The sequence below is a fragment of the Macrobrachium nipponense genome, chromosome 36 (assembly GCF_015104395.2).
Source record: "Macrobrachium nipponense isolate FS-2020 chromosome 36, ASM1510439v2, whole genome shotgun sequence".
Taxonomy (NCBI): domain Eukaryota; kingdom Metazoa; phylum Arthropoda; class Malacostraca; order Decapoda; family Palaemonidae; genus Macrobrachium; species Macrobrachium nipponense.
In genome coordinates, this window is record NC_087220.1 from 38,294,556 (window position 1) to 38,308,161 (window position 13,606).

General features: G+C 38.0%; 1 protein-coding gene across 1 annotated transcript in view; it reads left to right on the forward strand.

The window, feature by feature from the left end:
• Positions 1-336: 336 nt before the first annotated feature.
• The window catches only part of LOC135203570 (homeobox protein PKNOX2-like), a 615,777-nt gene continuing 602,507 nt past the window's right edge, over positions 337-13,606 (forward strand). Inside the window, exon 1 of the mRNA XM_064233320.1 lies at positions 337-1,048. The gene's annotated coding sequence lies outside the window, so the exon portion shown is untranslated. The remainder of the gene's footprint in view (positions 1,049-13,606) is intronic.

Sequence of the window (13,606 nt, forward strand, 5' to 3'; positions counted from 1 at the left end):
GCTCCACCCCGTCGCGAAACTCGCGGCAGTTAGTCATAGAAAACGAACGGTTATCACCCATGTGCAACCCTCTCATTCATTTCGTCTGTCCCGCTCTCGAAGTTCAGGTGCTAAGATCCCCTCTTCACCTTTCTTTTCCTAAATATCAATGGCCCACGCCCACACTTGACTTGTAAAGAGTCCGGATGAACGGAGCTTCATCCCAGCATCCGTAGGAATCAGTGACAGATTTATGGCGCCTTTGTTCTCGGACCAAAGAGTCTCTTATATTATTTTCCATAGCGCTTCGTTTCGGTAAGGCACAACTCCCCCCAACAACTGGTGCCAAATCGCTTTCAGGAGGGCATTTTTGATGAGGTACAGTGGACCCCATGCCCATACCCAGCTTCTTGGGAAGACTTTTCCTTTTTTCTACCCCATATTTACGATTTCGGAGCCCATAAAACTGGAAAGGCCTTCTTAAAATCAATAGTTGCGAGTAAAGGGAAGGACGAGCGAGTGTGCGTCTCGCTTCCCGCGGGCCCCTGCGCAGCTCACGGCTACAAAGGGAGGAGCCTACGTTGGTGACGAGCTTTGACGGTCGCCACTTGACAGTCTGCCTTCAACGGAGACACAACGCATAGCGCCCCTCCAATCTCGCCAACCCCCCACGCTTTCACCTGGTCCACTCTGCTGCTGATTATCAAGGGGCCGAGGACTGACAACGACCAAGAATTACCCAGGCACCTGAAGAAGGCGTCGAGCGCTCGCCTGTTACCAGATCGGAGCCGACTTTGTTATCGAAAGTAGCCACCTACACCCAAAATCCCTCTTAGTAAGCGCTCGGTTTCAACCCCTTCCCACCTTTTTCTACTTTCATATAAAATCCCGTCGGGTGTTTTGACGGTTGAAGAGAACCTTCCAGAGGCCCCTGCAGGCCCCTCCCGTGAACTGTGATTTGGTGATAAAGAGGAAAAAAATATAAAACGGAAAACCCCCGTTCCGCTCGGCGACGACGAAACGTATCAGGACCCCGAGGACGTCTCCTGTCGTTCTGCTGAATTTTATGGTGAGTCCCACAGTCTTTTGTTCCCTCCGATTGCCTCTTGTCTCGTCTCGATGAGAGCGACACTTGCATGCCGTGGGTCAAAGGGCCCCGTCCAGTCGTGGCGGTGACCAAAGACAAATGACACGACCGAGAGAGGACGTATTGTGTCAGACGTGTCTTCTTCACCTCCGGTCCTTCGGGGTAAGAGCGAACGTGCCAGCGGTATCGGGACGTGTGGAGGAGCAATCAATGTCTTGTCCGCCGGCATTGCTGTGTTGTGACACAATTCGACATATCGTGATGTGTGAGGCGTGAAAACAGTGTGGTGAGTGAGAGAGAAAGAGAGAGAGAGAGGGAGGGAGAGAGAGAGAGAGAGAGAGTCTAATGTTTGGCGCCTAGCTGTGGCAACGCGTGTTTACGGTCGCTATCGATTGTGCCGAGCGCTAGTGTGTGTATGAGGCCCGACACCACACACTGGCACTACACTGTTCCAAAGGCTCTCTCTCTCTCTCTCTCTCTCTCTCTCTCTCTCTCTCTCTCTCTCTCTCTCTCTCTCTTCGCGCTCTCTTCTACTCCTCTGTCTTTCATTCCCCTCCAAACATCGTCTGTTATGATGTCCTGTTTTGTTTTTGCTTTTGTCTGAACACCGACATCCCCAAAGAAAATACATTTTTTCCCGAGTCTATCTGTCCATTTATACTGGTGGCCCAACAGACAGTGTTTTGATTCATCCTAACAAGAAGAAGAGGAAAACAATTTTTTTTAGGCTCTGTCCCGTCTACGTTGAGCTTGGCTGCTTTGTGCGAGTTTTTGTTTTTTTCTTTTCGAGCGGCTCACCAGTTCATGTTATTGTTTTTGTTTTGGAGGATATGAGAGGACGTGTGGCTGAGATTCGTGGCAGGATATCCGATAGATGGGCTTGCTTTGTTGATCTTTTTACTTTTGTATGAGTTTATTTGTAGGTGGACTGCTCTTTATTTTATTTCGTTTTTATATGCGCGACGTCGTTGTATAACCACCCTTTCTCTTTCCCGTTTTTTATACCATTTATATATACATTGTATATAATATATATATCTATATAAATATATATATACACACACATATATATATATATATATTTAAAAGAATCGCAACTTGGTCCAGTCAAGTTTTTCATTTGTCGATTTGCAAGTATGTTTTCGTGCTGGCTCTTTCGGAAAGTGTAAATTCTGCGTAATATAAACTATGTTTTATTCATATCGTAAAATATTATATAATGAATATATGTACCTATAAAAAGCATACTTTTACGTATGCTTTCATTTAATTGATGAGAGAATCTTCTGATTATTGTAGAGGTCCCTCAGATATCGCCTATAGGTGTACTTAAATGCGGTTCATTTTCCATGGGAGTTTTCTAAGTGTTAAAACCGTTTTGTGAAGTATCGTAATTTCCGTCTATTGTTGAAGCTGATTGCATACCACTTCATTGACGATAGGTTATTATTATAAAAATATGTGAAAGATCGGAAAAATTCGGAATTATATATATGTATTTAGAAAATGTTAACCATTAAAGATATAAAATGACTAATCTAAGAGGAATTTGAACCAGTATCTTAAAATTAGGTGCATTTCTAAATTTATATTTAAAGTTTAAGAAGTTAATATCAACAGTTTTTTTTAAGATAAGTAGATTATCTCCGAGAATAGATTTACCGGTCAATTATAATTTTTTAATTTGTAATCGTTGTCTTTCCCTAACCATCCGTACATCATCTGCGCATTTAGTTTCATTTTGATGTTTTACGCCCTGATGAAATTCAGATGATAAAAGGCGAACTGAAAAAATGTGTACATATAATCATATAATATATGTATATATATATATATATATATATATATCAAAATCTTGAGTTCTGAAATGGAAACGATGGTTATGAATCCTAACTAGTTTTATCTTACTGAATGTTTTCCCAAGTGACAGACAGTCTTGCATTCCCATAAATTAAACTGTTATACTATATTATCTATATATATATATATATATATATATATATAATATATATATATATATATATATATATATATATATATTTATATTTATATTTATATACAGCTTAATTGTAACCATCTACAGCCCCATTTGAGAGTAGGCATTAAACTGGGACGAAGGCAAAACTAATCCTTCTTCATAGTCGATATCATCAGAAAGTGTAAAATGCAAATTATACTTGGCCCCGCTGTGTCGCCATTTGCATATGTTGATGCATGGCATTGGGAGCATCTACCACTGCAACAGTATCCTATCCCTGTGCTTTGATGAATCACTTGTTCTTGAGGGCGACGACCTCCTTGCTCATTATCTATTTTATATTTATGATGATGCTCGCTAGCGAATGTTGATATCTGCACCTGTATTTATTGTGTGTAACTATTTATATGTCAGTATTCTGTCTGACAGATGCTTCGTCAGTTATAAAAATAGCATTTTGATTACCGTAAGAAATCTTCTTTATTCTAAAATGTGCGTTTCTCGTCTTCGGCTTAGAACACAGTTGTCTTCCTCTCCCCTAACTTGCTAAGTCGGGCAGGATCCAGGTAAAGGTATGATTTCCCTTCCCTTCGGCCTCTGCTTTTGCAAAGCTTCCTCCATGAATGCGCTGAGATCTGTATTATTTAGATGAAGCATATTAGCGGGAAATAGAACAGATATTTCCATTGTGACGGCGTTCTATTATCAGTTTCATATTCATGTCAGAGTGATATTTGTACGGTTTATTTTGGTGGCTTCATGATATGTGAAATTTGCTAACTAACTTGATAATTGCCTGCTTTGTGCTCTCCATGACGGTAAATAAATTTACTGATTTTTTTTGCAAAATAGTTAGATCACACGAGTGTCTTTTAGATGCCACTGGGAAGGGTCAAGTTTCTTACAATATTTCTGAAATGTCACTAGTTATGATTTTTTTGATCGAAAATATAAATATGATCGTCAATAAAATATTAGGGAAATTTCACAATTGATATTGATAACTTTTTGAAGGGTTATTTAGTAAGGTCTCTTATTTAGGAGTTTGGAAATTTTATATTGTTTAAATGATAAGTTTTTCCCATCGTAATGAATAAGGACTCAAATTCGAGGATTGAAAAGGCTGCTAAATTTGTTCCGTTATATTTATATTTCTTCTTTACAATTCTTGATACGGAATGGCATCGTACAGAGAGTTTAAAAAAATAAAAAATAAATAATTTACGTCGATGATGAATTTTTATAATTTTATTCCGTTGAACAAATTAATTTTTGAAAAGCTTATTTCAGTAGTTGCGCTCCCTGAATGTTCAGATTTCAAGCCGATTGAATTTCATGAAATTTAATTAATATGTAATAATTTCTCGCCGACTATTAAATATGCATGAATTTATAGAGTTGTTTACGTGTCATTATTTGTCTTTTATCGTCCGATTCTGAGGGAAATGGCTCAACTACTGAGTGACTTTTCTTTCGTTTGTGTTCAGCAAATGTGCAAATATTGGATAATAATAATAATCTGTTTGTTTGGGTGTATGAAGCAATTCTTGCTGTTGAGATTACTACTCGGAGGTACATCCACGATTGAGCAATTCAGTTATGATGTGGCAGTGATCATTGTCTTCTCTTTTTCTCTTTAGGGGACCACGCCTTGTTAGGAAGAAGGCTCAGAGTTGAAATGTTAATAGTCATTGTAAGACATAATAAAATGACATGTTGCCATGACCAGTCGGCTGGATTTTATTTCTCTTAGTGAATGCGGTAGTGGTCATCGGTTTCGAAAATATGTCTTTTGCTGTGTTGATGTTTCAGTGGTCATCCCAAGTAGTAGGGCGACCTTACGGTCTGTTTACTCCAAGACGGCACAGCCAGATTTCAGACGATGATGACATCTGGAGAAAGAGCGTGAAATCGGGAAGTCTGGCCTCGGCTGACCGCCCGTCTTGGATAAAAAAAGTGATTTTGAGTTCGGTTACACATTTCAACAATGAAATGTTCAAAACTGTTCTCCAATGAGTTCTCTTCTGAGAAAGGAAAATACCACAATGCTTCATTTTAGGTGACTTGTTTTGGCCCGGCTATTCCGAATTGAAGGGAAATGTAAAAACATTTTCTCTCAGCTGATTATGCCTGCAACTTACTGAGAATTGCGTTTTTATCCTCGTTTCAAGAATTTCTCGATAATGATAATAATAGCAATAGTGATAAGACTTTCTTTCGGTTTATGACCAATTACAGAATATATAGGTACCAAGGAGAAAGTACGGATTGCTTTAGTAAGATCGGAAAAATTCTTATAGCTTCACTAATAATAATACTGGTAACATGCGGTGTATACATGCAATGACGGCGATGAAGTAATGGAGAATTTTCCTAGTAAGTTACACAATAGAGAACCAATGGTTCTAATGACAACAGCCGGTTCAAGGTAAATAGAAACAAGACCTTGGGTGATGACGATGATGATTAATATAATAATAGATTTATCATTGAAAAATTCTGTGCAGAGAGTTTCTGAAAATGATAGCTCTAGAGCACTGGTATTTGTAAAACATGAAATAGCACATAGCACACGCCTACTCACACATATACATACATACATATATATATATATATATATATATATATATATATATATATATATATATATATATATATACGGAAATAGGTTTTCCCATTCTCTTGCATATTGTAATCATATAATAGTGGAGAATGGCCTCTCTCTCTCTCTCTCTCTCTCTCTCTCTCTCTCTCTCTCTCTCTCTCTCCGTAGTGCAATATAATCTTGAGCCGGGCTGAAGCCTTTGTCAGTGAAACCTCCCTCCCTGTCACAGGCCCTCTCCTCTCCTGGCCTGTCCTTCATTTCCCCCCAAAATGCAGCTGTATTTGTGCCAGGAGTCGTTATTGACACATGCGTTTCTTTATGGTTCCAATATCAGTCCATCTCTGTCGGTCTTTGGCTCTGAGAGAGAGAGAGAGAGAGAGAGAGAGAGAGAGAGAGAGAGAAGCTACCAGGGGCTTTAGGATTTCTAACATAACATCGACGAAGAACGCTTGCGCGCTAACTTCTGCGCAAATACCCCATCATTCCAAATTTTGTCATATTTTTTTCTATATATATATATATATATATATATATATATTATACATATATTATGTATATATATATATTATATAATATATATATGTGTGTGTGTGTGTGTAACTTTTAAATGAGCGAAGACTATGTTTCCATTGTTACAAGAATAAGGGTGCGCCGCCTTGTAATTTTGTTAAGAAATGTGATCGCCTTCAGCTGGAATTTGCCATGAAATGCAACACGAGCCATTCGTTAGTATTTGTTTGGAAATTGTACGACCGCCACTGACCCACCAACAAGCCTATTTCTGAATGACGGGTCACATTCCGTATTGAAGATATGACCTATTCCCTTTTCCATATAAAAAATTCACGGTAGAGATCCTAATAAGGCTCGTATTTCCCTACCAGACTTTCAATAATGTTGAATTATTGCCGCTTTACGGGAAATGTGTTTGTTAAGAAATTTTATGCCTCCATCACTGAAGTTCATTCTATGATTAAGTAAAATATATTGAATACTTTCTCATAAAATTTATTTTTTGCATCCTTTATTTGTTTGACAATTTACCCGCATTCGATTGTTCAGTTTTTATAAAATTTGGATGGCAGCAAATTTAGCTGTTTAGAATGTTAACCGTGAAAGGCCATCAAGATTTTTGCTCATGATTATTGCTAATGCATTCCACCTAGTTCCAAATTCCTCTATTATATACTAGTCAAATCTATGTCTTTGTTCTAATAATTTGTTAGACTTAGGATATAAGGTATAACTAGCATTTTATTCCGTTTTATTTATGCTGAGTTCTCAACCTGACAATTCCTTCATCATAGGGATATACCTATAAACTGTATCGGCTTTCATTTTGAACATTTTCTGCAAACAAAATTCAGTGGGGTTCAAACCTTCAAAGAAGTGTCTCATTAAGAATGATAATTGTCTAAAACTTGCCTCACTCAGTTTTCTCTCTTGAAAACTTAGAAAAATTAAATTTATAGCTTTTCTACTCTTCCGACCAGCAGTAATGAATTCGTCTATATTTCTAGGATGGTTAGAGACAGTAACATTTTTATGTAGTTTATTTTATTGAAATGTTTGATTTTGTAATTTAGCCAATTTCTTCTCAGTTAGTGCTTGTTTTGCCAGATATTTTGCAGGGTAGCGGTTACAAAGAGCTCTGGCACCGAGAATTTTATTTTCTAGAAACTGTCCTTTTTCTCATTGGTTTTTGTTAGGTAGGACTCGCGGGAGTACTCCTTTTAATAATGGTTTGTGCCGGAGAGAGTACATTTGGAGTCTAACCATAGAACATCCTAAAGCACCTTAGGAAATCAATTTTGGTTTTGCTTATGAGAAAGTTGCTTGATTTGCTCGCAGGTCTTCGAAGAGAAACCGTCCGAAAGCACTTGTTTTTATTCACCTTCATGCTAGTTCTTTGCGCGAAGTTAATATTTTAGAGAACTTTCGTTGTTGCCGGCTTTGTAGAAGGATGTTCCTCAAACCTCCAGCTATACTTATCTTTTAATGACGTTACCACAAGAATGATTTTGGCGATGCATTTTGTAAGGGATTATTCAGGAGTGGCCAAACGTAACCGTTACTCTAAAGGGATTACTTCGAGCACTAATCCAACATCTCCGCCGTCAGTCTACATCAGAGAGGTCCTCAGGCTCTATAGTGATTTAAGAAGCGCATCTCCAACACCAGTAATTTATGAATGAGGAATCCTCCAACAATAGAATACTTGTACTTTTAAGTCGACTGCCAACATAAACAAAAGCACAGAATGTCGGTAGTTGGATGTTTGTATCGGAAGGTGATTCATGGTGGTCTCTACCAATATGAAATTGTCTAGAAGAGAATCTTCGACATCAGTAGCCTGTAAAATAAAGATGCTATAACATTTCTAATTTACCTAGAGTCAAGTCAATAGTGTCGGTGACTGGGCATAAATAAGCCTCAAAATAAAGCTGCATTTAAGAAGGTCAAGGAATGATTATCTTTGGAAGAACAATTCGACACTAAGCTTGCTCGTGAATGCCAAGTAAGTGTCCGGCAACAAACTTTCTGCCTGAGGTACTTTTCAGTCACATTCATACTTTTGTGCATCTATAAAGAAAAATAAATTCATAGAGTTCAGAGATAGGAAAACATGTTAAATGAAGTATGGCGAATCATGTATCCATTCATCGTCTTCATAAAGAAAAACACGAGTTTTGATCTTAGAAAGATTTTTCTCTTTTAGCAGATATTGTTGATATTTTTTATTCTTATGTGAGGGGGTTATATGTACTTCTAAACCCAAAACCTTCACGAATGGAGTTTCCTTCTGTTCCTTCACGAAATTTTGCCTTTGTGGGATAAGATTCCATCAGCTACAAGTAGAAATGGGATTTTTAGTGTTTGTTTATATATACCTGATAATCTGACGATCTCCATTATTTGTTTTTCCTTTGCAATCCATATTGGCAAAAACACATACAGTGCAGAACCTGGTTAGCTGGCATAGATAGTTATCGTCCGGGGGATCTAGCGGTACTCGAATAATTGTTTTAGTAATTTCATGAGAATTGCTTTATTTGTAGAATCTGTGCCTTTGGGAGTGTTGATTTCTATGTATGTGATCCACGCAATTGTACGCAACGTAGTGGTTGGGGCGCTCACTCCACCAGCGATGAGTCTCGGGTTAGGATCTCGAGGAGGCTGCGATCTCTTGGGCCCATTCCTTTAAATTTCGTCGTGAAAGTTGACTTTAGCGGTGGATTTGTATGCGGTAGTTGGCTTTGGTAGGTTGCAACTAATACGTAGAAGGGCATTGGGCTACCAGTCTCGATCCCAAGATTTATGCCGAGGACTGAGTCGGGATAAGATGTGTGGAGAAACGATTATATATATATATATATATTATATATATATATATATATATATATATTATAATATAGATATATATATATATAATACATGAATTTTATCACATCACCGTGATTCATAGGCAAGCATTGAGTTTCAAATGTCCTTTGGTATCTAATTCGCTTTACCTCGGAATGAATATATTTTCATATATGTTAACGGAACCTTAGAATTTACGCTCTTTACATACTAGTAGGTAAAGAACGTCACTGAATTATTGGTTCTGTGGTTCGAGCCCATGAGCCGACGATTTTCTTATCAACTAAAAAAATTCCCCTTCTTTTACCATACATGAAATTATATTAATAACAAGGTAGAGCAAATTAGATATTAAAGGACATTTGTAGCTTAAGGCGCGTATATATATTTGTGTGTGTGTATGCGCTAAAAACAGAGAAAGATATGATGCAGGGCATTTTAGCAGTGACTCTTCATGCGCGTGACAAGTTTAAGGCAGTGCTAATGAAACGGCGGTTTTCAAATTCACTCGATGTCAACGAGAACTTAGGAAATCTCTTTCGTCTCTGGTTTTCATTCGTTATTAAAACTCTGTCTATCCGCTAAAAGGTTTCAATAAATTGTATGGTGTTTTTACCAAACTTTTTTTTTTTCTTTATTACCAAACTGTTTTGTTTTGGGTTTTCTAGAGGCGCCCCGGATGATTTTGCTGAATTCATAGTTCCTCAAAAAAATTTGTCCATGTGAATATTGCTTTAGCCAATTTTCGAAAGACGAGAAAAAAAGATGCAGCCTATGTCATAGCGTACTGTCGTATTGTGCTAGCGAAGATGCCTACCCAGAATAAGTGCTTGGGAAGAGATGTTGTGTTTTTCAGTGCGAGCACTTGCCTTAAAAGACGCAGCGTGCACATGGTTGGTCATTATTAATTTAAGATAATGTGTACGCCTGAGGCTATGTGCACGAAGTTCCCGCTAACAGTACTCCATGCAAAGATGTTCCAACACTAATTTTGTAAGGTCATGCCTTGTTTGAAAGATACTGCGGCAACTGTGAAAATAATACTGAATTACATCAACCTCCGTTGCATGAGGAGCAGTTGCGTGAACGAAGACGTTGCACAGAAACAGTGCGCAAATGACTACGCGCTCCAAGATGCAGCGGTACCGCTATCTTGCACAGGGATATTGGGTTAACGCCGACATACTCCAAGATTGGGATCTCGAGACGGCTTCGTGCTTGCAGCGCTGTGTCGCTGTGTTGGCCGTCCGGGTACGTACGTACGGTAGGGAAGGGTAGGTAGGCAGAGAGTGTCCTTCGGCAGACTGTCTCATTTTAAGTAGTAGTCGACCGGGTACTTTTAGGGCATTCTGTCGTCAGGGAATTAGCTGTCGGAGTACTCCTAGGACATTCTGGCTTGAATCAAATACCCACGGGTACATTTTTGGGCCTTCTGTCTCATTTCATGTAGACGTCGAGGTACTCTTTAGGACCTGTCTTGAATCAAGTAGACGCCGGAGTACCCTCTACGTTATTGTGTCTTGAATCAAGTAGCCGTTTTTATTATTTTTATGGGCAATTTTTTAGGAAGAAGGTGCCTGTCAGAGCTGTCTTGCATTTTGCTAATATTATTTGATTCCAGTAATTCATCGACGACCTTTTCCATGGCACTTGATCGGAAGCGTGTAGTCAGTCCTATGAGCTCCTTTTTGAGCATTCAAAGTTGAATCAATGATAATTTGAGGTTCTTCTCTTGTTTTCCTTTTGTGGACTCAAATTATTTCGTTGAATAATGTAGCAAATAAAGTCGCAAAGGCCATTTCTTTGCAATACTGGGGGTCAGCGAGTTTTATCTTGCATCGAATAAACTGGGGTCCGTCCTTATTGACATATTCGTATTGTCCAACGTCGAATAAAGTACGAGGGAGGCTTTATTTTTTGGGGTGGTAGGGGCATTCTGTCATGTTTCATACCAAATAAAGTAGCCGAGATGCCCTACTTTGGAGAACATTCATCACATATCGTTGCCTGAAGATGCCAAGTCACAAGGACGCCGTCGATTTCATATCCACATTTATTTTTAAGGGGAGTTTTCTTTTGGAGAATGAAGGAAATACTTGAATGCCCCACTCTCAAAAATCGGGAGGTATCCGATCTTCTTCATACTGTTTCGCTTTTGGTTCGCCTTTTTATGCATTCTTACATATACCGTTATTCTTATGTTGGAATGAAAGTCTAACAGACAAGGTCTATAAGTTAACAATTGTTAATGATCCATAATAGAAAGTTTTACGGCCATTTCATGTTAGTACAACAATAAATCAGATGATTTTTCAGTCATTATGTTATCTGTTAAATGCACAGAGGAATATTTTTTGCGCGTGTTTATGTATGTAAAACGCACACACATAAACACACACACACACACACACCACACACACACACACATATATATATATATATTATATATATATATATATATATATATATATATATATATATATATATATATGTGTGTGTGGGTGGGTGCGCCCCCAAGTATATGAGTGATAAACTGTCCCCGTGATTTACATTAATATATAGACAGACGTTAATTCCAGCAACATCATTATGCGTGAAATGAATTCCGTAATCGCGTGATTGCAATATTTTAATATAATGTGGGACGGATTGCTTAATGGACAGGCTATGCAAATCAGGCACCTGGTTAAGCTACAATCAGGCGTTGATGGACTTCATCATAGACCCCCCAAAAGATGGTTCCTGTTGGGATGAACGAGGACGTACTGGAGAAAATGTTAATGCTCCGGTGATTGAAGAGTTAAGAAGTGAACCATGACACCGCCATTGGAATCATGTTGTCATGATTGAGGACCGACCGGTCGGGGGGAAAACGGAACCGCGGCGATCTTTTAAGACTGTCAATTACTGTCCGTGATACCTGCCCGTTGACGCGGCGTTTAAGGGTAACTAAAAGAAAAGACTATGTTTACTCCCATCAGGATTTCTCTTCAGATACCCCGTTGCCTTGGACATGTAGGTCCCGACTTCGCACCTCTGTTTCCCAAGAGTTTTGGCAAAGCCGCTACTGAAGCCCTCGATGTCAGGAGTGAGGGTTCGAGTCCAACTTAAGGAGTTTATTCCTCTATTTCTTTTTCGACTTCGGGCCTTTCAGTGAAAATCACATATGCTTTGTGCGTTTCACAACCTATTTTATTTGTCATATATGGAAAATACGGGCGATGGTTTAGAATCATTTTCTATTTAGCTTCATTGCAAGAGAAATCGCGTTTCTCTTATTTGTGGATATATCCTAATTTATGAGTTTTCCTTCCAGCATAAAAATATACAGAGCTAGAAAAACAGTATTTTTCTATATATATATATATATATATATATATATATATATATATGAATGATAAGATATAATTATTTAACACTAGATATGGTTTTTTAGTCTCTCTCTCTCTCTCTCTCTCTCTCTCTCTCTCTCTCTCTCTCTCTCTCTCTCTCTTATATATATATATATATATATATATATATATATATATATATATATATATATATATATATATATACAGTATATATATATATATAGTAATATATAATATATAATATATATATTATATATATATTCTATAGTTAATATATATAGATATATATAGATATATATTATACGTATATATATATATATATATATATATATATATATATATTATGTATATATATGTGTGTGTGTGTGGTGTGTGTGTGTGTGTATTTCCATATATGTTTGTTTATGCACATATATGTATGTATATATACAAACGTTTGTGTGTGTGTGTGTGTCTGCATGTATGTCCCTTTCTTTTCTATTCTGTAAGACATTAATAAAACCTTAGACCAACAGCACACCAATTGTGGCGGTGTATTATAAGCGCGAACAGCGGCACCAGTTTGTGTGTAGAGAGATTGTTTTGCACGAAATGATTCGACCTCTGATACGACATCCCTTGGCGCTGTTCGTAGCGAATTCGAGTGGTAACGAATACGGGATTAGGCAAACTCTGTTCTCGCCGTGCAAATAAGAATAAGGTTTTGTAACCGAGGCCTGGAATTTTAGGAGCTGCGTCTGGATTTGGGAATGGTGGTTATCAGAGGTGTCGGATGCGATTCAGTATTGTACGTGCAATTGTAACAGACTAAGAAATGATTGGTTCTGCCAGGTGATACTAAAATAACATCGTCTAACACATTTTTGTTCAGTGCATTTTGTAATTGGGACGATAACCTCTTCGCTTTCTCGATATCTCGGCACTTTTTTGGATAAACTTAGTACAGCAAGTCCTGAATTCGAATGGGAAATACTTGATGAGGTTGTCTCCTTCCCTGGTGCAATTCGAACTCACGCTCGTGTTGGCATCGCTTCTAAAAAATCCATATTGCGGAGAAGGATGAGAATGGATTTCACCTCACATATTCATATATTTTTCCAGTCGGGTGCATTTTACTTGAGCCGAATTAGACCCATCTTCACCATCGTAAAATGGCGTTCAGCGGTCATTGCTGTTCATTTATGCATTTTCTAATGTATTTTATTGCGCCGAAGGACTGTAAAGATTTTATATCTTATCTT